At 32.9% G+C, this 6,368-nt stretch overlaps 1 long non-coding RNA gene across 2 annotated transcripts in view; it reads right to left on the bottom strand.

Annotated features, from left to right (window-relative positions):
* Nucleotides 1–6,368, bottom strand: part of LOC118747882 — a 68,529-nt gene that overhangs the window by 19,824 nt on the left and 42,337 nt on the right. For both annotated transcript variants that reach the window (XR_004993991.1, XR_004993992.1), the window contains exon 2: nt 4,995–5,235. This is a non-coding gene — a long non-coding RNA (uncharacterized LOC118747882). The remainder of the gene's footprint in view (nt 1–4,994; nt 5,236–6,368) is intronic.

The raw sequence follows: 6,368 nt of genomic DNA, 5'->3' as shown, positions 1-6,368 counted from the left end.
CATTAATTGTAGCTTTATTGTTGTAAATTTGTTGTGGAAAGAAAAAAATTTTAGCTTTCGTTTTTCTGAAAAAAACAATGATGCATGATGCCAAGTTAGCACTACATACTAAATTTTGTTCGAAAAAGGGTCAATCAATTTTTCCCCGAAAAACGAAAGCTACAATTTTTTTCTTTTCACAACAAATTTTAAAGTTAAAAGCTACAGTTAATCGCATAGTAACATATTGGATATCTCAATTCTGTCAACTAGGTGTATGGTGTCAAGTTAGCACTACATACCATTTTTTCTTAAAAAACGAAAGCTAAAGATTTTTTCTTACCACAACAAATTTACAACATTAAAGTTACAATTAATTCCGTTGTAACCTTTTCAATATCTCAATTCTGTCGTCAATGATGCATGGTGCCAAGTTAGCACTACATACTAAATTTTGTTGTTTTTCAATATCTCAATTCTATCGACTAGGTGTATGGTGTCACACCATTTTTTTCTTAAAATACGAAAGCAACAAATTTTTTCTTTCCACAAAAAATTTACAACAAAAAAGCTACAATTAATTCCGTTGTAACCTTTTCAATACCTCAATTCTGTCATCAATGATGCATGGAGCCAAGTTAGCACTACATACTAAATTTTGTTCGAATAAAAAGCGGACTTAACAACTTTTCACTTTAAGCTAGCGACATGTATCTAAATATGAATGTGTTTTGTTTGTGGTCCTCTTTTGTTATAATCTTCTTAGCTTGCCTTTAAGGTAATAATAGTTTAAAAAACTAAAACCTCCCTATTATAATTGCTATTCGTACTGTCATCAGGTATGTAACTTGAGAATAGAAATCGCTGCATATTTTAGGCGCATCAATATTACATAGTTACATCCCGAGTTAATAAAAGGAAGGTAAAAAGGATCAATCAATTTTTCCCCGAAAAACGAAAGCTACAATTTTTTTTCTTTTCACAAGTTTTAAAGTTAAAAGGTACAGTTAATGGCATAGTAACATATTGGATATCTCAATTCTGTCGACTAGGAGTCTGGTGTCAAGTTAGCACTACATACAATTTCTTCTTAAAAAACGAAAGCTAACAATTTTTTCTTACCACAACAAATTTACAACAATAAAGCTACAATTAATTCCGTTGTAACCTTTTCAATATCTCAATTCTGTCGTCAATGGTGCATGGTGCCAAGTTAGCATTACATACTAAATTTTGTTTGAAAAAGGGTCAATTCAATTTTTTCCCGAAAACCGAAAGCTACAATTTTTTTCTTTCCACAACAAATTTTAAAGTTAAAAGCTACAATTAATGGCATAGTAAAATATTGGATATCTCAATTTTGTCGACTAGGTGTATGGTGTCAAGTTAGCACTACATACTAAAGATGGGCGCGGGATAGCGGGACCCGCGGGACCCACGGTACTGATTTAAAATTGGCCGGGTCGGGCGGTATCGGAAAGATCTGTAAAAATATCCCGACACTCCCGATAAAACCACAACCCCCGCAAAAACGATGTTTGAAATATGCACTTTTAATGTTTTATTGAGACGAAAAAGAAAAAAAAAATATGAGAAGATGCCAGATCTTTCATTATTATTTAAAATTAATATGAAAGACATGAACATTTTTGTGAACTTTCGATCGGTTTGTAAACCTCGCCACACACGTTGAAATCTCAACCGCTCGTTTCAATTTGTTGTAGCCTGCTTTAGAGATAGATATTGGGACCCACGGGACCCGCGGTACAATTCTGAAAAATGTCGGGATGGGCGGGTTCGGGACTTAAAAATCGAATTTCGGGATGGGCGGGTCGGGATTAAATATTTAGTCCCGTGCCCATCTCTACTACATACCATTTTTTTTTTAAACGAAAGCTACAATTTTTTTCTTTCCACTACAAATTTAAAACAAAAAAGCTGCAATTAATGCCGTTATAACATTTTCAATATCTCAATTCTATCGACTAGGTGTATGGTGTCAAGTTAGCACTACATACCATATTTTTTAAAAAATGAGAGCTACAAATTTTTTCTTTCCACAACAAATTTACAACAAAAACACTACAATTAATGCCGTAGTTAACTTTGCCAATTTCGAAAAGTGTAGTGCTAACTTGACACACGTGAAAAGTGAAAGCACTTCATTTGACACTTGACTTTACAGACGTCATACATACACATGTCTGATCACCAAGGAACGGATTTTATGGAAACTGCTTTTTTCTCTGCTAAAGAGATAGAGTATGTTCGATTAAGAATGTCCACGATTTAGCTTTCCCTGATTCCATATATACACATTTGATGCCGATTTTTTTTGCCTTTTTTAAAATATTTGCCTTTTCTAACTTTAGGTGTAAAGGGCAAGCAAAAAGCCCTTATTCCTGATAATATAAAAGTTTTAAACGTTCCAAATTTAAATTGGGCGCCATTTGTATCAACTCACCCCGAGCGCACGTTTAGTACATTCAAAGCTTTTCTTCGCAAAGAATCGAATCGAATCGAAAATGCTGCCAGAAAACTTCAAAATGCATCTTGTGGTTCAATGTTACTACAACTATAGAGATTAAAGATTTGTGAGTTAAAAGCTCGAGAAGTCAAAGATAGTTTCATAATTTTTCTCTTTTTACTTGTAAAATAAGTTTTCGATAATTTTTCAGGTTTTGTCTTTTTTAGTGCTTGTTTTACACACCTATCCTCAATCCAAAGGAAGTTGAATGAAAATGCCTAATAAAACGGTTCCCTGCATCTTTTTCCAGCTATTTCATGATTTCAAAATCCATTCCGAATGAAATCTTAGCTGATCGTTTGGTAGTTTTTTTTTCAACAATTACTTTTTTCGATCTATAAATATTTTTAATTACTTTTTTATCTTTATTTTTTTTGTTAATTTAGTTTTTTTTTAGTTTAGTTTTAGTTTTTAGTTTATTCAGTTTATTTAGTCTATGATTACAATCTTACAGACTAGATAAAAATAAGACTATCATAATTAACACTAAATACTATAGATTTAGATACACAAGTAGTTATAAGAAAAATGAATCAATAGATGATTTGAAAATATTTCTCGGCAACGAAAAATCAATATTTAGACTCTTTGAGATCTTGTTAAATTCTGTCAGAGCGCGGAAAATCGGATCAAAATGGTAATAGTTAGCCTTAGTAGCACGCAAGTAAAACGGCAGAGATGAGCGTAGAAATCTGTGAGGCACATTAAAGGATATCTTCTCCAGAAGGACCGAACAATCCAAAGAGCCAAAAAACCAAATCAAAAACGAACATGAGCAACTGGACAATTCTTCTAGTTTCAAGAGTTTGTAGGTGAATAAGTTTACAACAGGAAAAATATGAGGGCATTGGGTCATCAAAGTTAAGGGAACTTAACGCAAAACGAACAAATTTTCTCTGCACTCTTTCGAGTCTGGCGGCATGACAGCTGTAAATGGGGTTCCATATAATAGAAGCGTACTCTAGTTTTGATCGTACTAAAGAGATAAATAAAGCTTTCCTGGTGTATGGATCCTTAAAGTCTTTCGCATATCTACGCAGGAAAGCCAGGTTACTGTAGGCTTTTGGAAGAAATTTAATGTAACAATGTATTTTATAATTACGAAAAAATAGTTATGGAATTGAAAAATAACTGACAATTACTATAAAATGATACAAGAGTAATAAAATGATACAAGAATAATAAAAATAACGATTTGGTTTGAACCAAAAAAATTATTTAAACTAAATATTGTATATTTTAATATACAATGTAAATTTTAAATATGCACGGAGGAGTATTCTACGACCATTCTTCTTAATCTTTCTTGGTTCTTCTTTCACGTTGATTTTGTAGCGGTTCCAAACGTTTAAGAAGTCTCTATGAACTGATTCACCTGGCTGCTCCGACCACAATCAAAATTCCTCGCCATCCAAAAAATGCAAGGAATGCTCAAGATGTTCAAAAAATTACGTGAATTTTCAATGTCACAGAAACTTTTGTACTGGCATAAGCCTTTTTCAATTCTTTAATGAATTTATCTAAATCCTGGCCGGGTGGTGACATAGAACAACAAAAATCTACAATTTCGTTCATAGCTTTGAAAGCAGAAATAAAAGGTGTAAGTGAAAATTTGCCTACATTTGAATAAATTTCAGGATCATCTAGCGCATCTGAATTTTGCAGAAGTTGCTTTTGTAAGTGGCGAAACTAATCCGTTCCTTGTAACACATGTAATTCAGGAATTGGACATTTTTTAATAACAAGTACATTATCATCTTCTTTGAGGAGAGCTGAGTGATTTTCCATTGCCAGTTTCTTATTTTCACCTCCAAGTACAAACTGCTCATGATCATTTTTTTAATTTCCATAAGTGTTTTAAAGTACGACTTGTTCAGACACTTCAAAGTTTGCATTTACATGCTTTTTTTATAAGATTCTCATATTTCTCGCTGATGGCATTACTAATTTGATGATTGCTAGAAACAATTTTTTTTCACAACGGGCACACATTTTTGACCGATTTTCGTCGTGTTTACTTCTCAAACTCACTTTTTCCGTTGTTTTACTACTAAGATTTACGTGTACATACAAAATTTACGTAAGACGAAAAAAGTTACTTAAAAAGGATATTGTTACTTGGGTCCGAAAAAATATTTTAAGATCGAAAAAAGTAATTGTTGAAAAAACTGCTAAACGATCAGGTAGGATTTCCTTCGCAACGGATTTTTAAACTATGAAATAGCTGGAATAAGATGCGGTAAACCATTTCATTAGGCATTTTCGTTTAACTTCTTTTTGATTGAGGATAGCTGTGTTTACCTTTTTTGCAATTTCCAGTGCCTTTTCCTGCCTATTTCGCTATTTTATTTTGCCTTTTCTAGCCTATTTCGTTATTTTATTTTGCCTTTTTATAGGTTTTTAGGCCATAAAAATTCGTTCCCTGCTGATCACTATTTACTAACTACAATAGGTACAATTCATTTCGTATATGTTTTGATTGACTTACCATAAAAAGGGAATCCCAAAATTTAACTAAAATCACGGTGATACTAAGCACACTCCCTCAACCTATAGTTCTTTAATATTCAACAATATTTTATTTTATAATGTGGGTGCAAAAAAGTTTTAGCGCAGTATGTTGGGGGTTGAAGCTTTTTTCGGCGTGATATCGTGTTCCAGCTTTTTTCCATTATGAGAATTTTGTCGAAAATATTTGGGTTAACATCTGATTTGTTTCGATTTTTTCTCTGAAAAAATAAAAAATAAACAATTACATAAATGGTCTATGCATTGGCACGCATACACGAACCGTTTACTTCGATATTTACACAACAACTTTTTTATGTGAAAGATTGGCATTTTAGATAATTAAGAAGGATATCGACATTATTAAGACCCTGATTGAAAAATTTGAAATTTCGAAATGATTTCGATAAATTTCAAGTTTTTTGAGAGTTGGCTCTGCGCATAACTTGTAAAAAAACAAGAATCGACGATATCTATTTAAAACAAGGTAATTTTGATTTTATCGACAACTATTCATAAGCACACATAAAGTTTGCCCCTTACAGCTCAAACAAAAAAAAATCACGCCTAATATGTAACGAACTACAAGACAGTATGAATATTAGGGTGAGCCAAAAATTGTGAGACAAATTACTGGGTATCTAAGGGAGATTAAAAATACAAAAAACAGGAAAAACAATATTAAAAAAAAATAATAATAACAAAAACCAAACTTTATTTGTTAGTGCATCCGAGGTGATGTTCCGAACGCACTCGCACCACCGCCCGAGCTGCCGGAGATAGCTGCCCTACAGCAAAATTTAGGGACAGCCTGGCAAAGCGCTAGTTCCGCCCTACAAATTTCAGAACTGCCTCTGAACTACTGCAAAGGGATACAGAGCTGGACGGTTGAAACTTATATGTTGCTAGTTGCGCTGTCGTCAATATTACTCATCATGGTCATGCGAAAGCTGACAAAAGGTGCACAAATGTACTATATGTACTACATTTTTTTAATTTTCTCAAACCCTAAAACTAATAGCAAACTGTTTTCATTTATTTAATATGTATTTCTCTAGTTTATGGGGCAACTGCTAAAATATTTCCAAAAAAGTCGTTATTGGTAACATTAATGTCATTTTTATACGTCCGCAAACCTAGCTGACCCAAGTCGGCAAAAATCAATAAGGATTATCTAGGAATAACGTGTTCCTCAACGGCACTAAAACTAACTTAGTAGCTCAATTGGTTTTCGAGAAATTCGCAAAAATGTGTTTTTCAGCTAGCTTAGCGCTGTTAACCTAGCTGCACAATCTTTAAATTTTTGTTTTAGATTTTCGAAATACATATATGCAGGAATTAGGTGTCTTTTAGG

Source organism: Rhagoletis pomonella, unplaced genomic scaffold, assembly GCF_013731165.1.
Source record: "Rhagoletis pomonella isolate Grant_MI unplaced genomic scaffold, Rhpom_1.0 Rhpom_scaffold_00001, whole genome shotgun sequence".
NCBI classification, from domain to species: domain Eukaryota; kingdom Metazoa; phylum Arthropoda; class Insecta; order Diptera; family Tephritidae; genus Rhagoletis; species Rhagoletis pomonella.
Note: the sequence above shows the minus strand (reverse complement) of the source record. Positions and strands in the feature narration are given on the sequence as shown.